This window comes from Lathyrus oleraceus, chromosome 2 (assembly GCF_024323335.1).
Source record: "Lathyrus oleraceus cultivar Zhongwan6 chromosome 2, CAAS_Psat_ZW6_1.0, whole genome shotgun sequence".
Taxonomy (NCBI): Eukaryota; Viridiplantae; Streptophyta; class Magnoliopsida; order Fabales; family Fabaceae; genus Lathyrus; species Lathyrus oleraceus.
The window spans coordinates 379020954-379021980 of NC_066580.1; the positions used below are offsets into that span (position 1 = coordinate 379020954).

Consider the following 1027-nt stretch of genomic DNA (forward strand, 5'->3'; position numbering starts at 1 on the left):
CCTATTCCTGAACCAGTTATTCGACCAGAGATGGCCGAAGGACCGCAAAACCGTCCTCTTAAATACTATGCAATCTCTTTGCAAGATGAAGCATATAACATCATCGCTTCCCCTACCATCGAGGCCAATAATTTCGAGCTAAAACTTTAATTGTTGTTAGCCGTACAACAAAACCAATTTTCAGGTAGTTCCACGGAGGACCTGAACCTACATTTGTCAGTGTTTTTGCAATACACAGACACAATGAAAGCAAATGGTGTCAGCCCTGAAGCTATAAGACTACGTCTTTTCCCATTATCATTAAGAGATAGAGCTAGAGCTTGGCTCCAGCCTCTACCATTCAACTCTGTCACTACGTGGAACGGGTTGAAGAAAGTTTTCTTAGCACGATATTTCCCACCTAGTAAGACGATTATGCTAAGAGCCCAAATAAACAGGTTTAAACAAAAAGATAATGAATCACTTTTTGAAGCGTGGGAGAGATACAAAGACATAATGAGGCTTTGTCCACATCACGGTCGAGAAGAATGGTTGATCATCCATACCTTTTACAACGGTCTCTTGTCCAACACAAGATTGACAATAGACGCCGCCGCAGGTGGCGCACTAATGGATAAACCTTATAATGAGGCCTATAAAATTATCGAAAGTATGGCCTAGAATCATTACCAGTGGGGAAGCGAAAGAACCTCCAATGAAAGGCGGTATGTAAGAATTAAGCAGTCTTGACCATGTCAACGCCAAGGTAGACGCTCTTACTCAAAAGATAGACAACTTGACCATAACACCCGCAGCCACCGTGGTTGCCGTAGCACCAAACTGCGAGATATGCGGAGTTCTAGGGCATGCTGCCCTAGAACGTTAACTTTCGACAGGAACCTCCATAGACCAGGTGAACTATGCTTAAGGAAACCCTTACTCAAACACCTATAACCCAGGTTGGAAGAACCATCCTAACTTTTTGTACAAAAACAATAATGCATTGTATGCACCTAACCAAGCACCTACTGTACCACCAGGATATCAT

At 42.9% G+C, this 1027-nt stretch overlaps 1 non-coding gene across 1 annotated transcript; it reads right to left on the reverse strand.

Moving 5' to 3' along the window:
- Positions 1 to 414: 414 nt before the first annotated feature.
- Positions 415 to 521, reverse strand: LOC127124528 (small nucleolar RNA R71). Its single transcript, XR_007804008.1, has one exon. It is a non-coding gene; the product is annotated as a small nucleolar RNA R71 (small nucleolar RNA).
- Positions 522 to 1027: the final 506 nt, after the last annotated feature.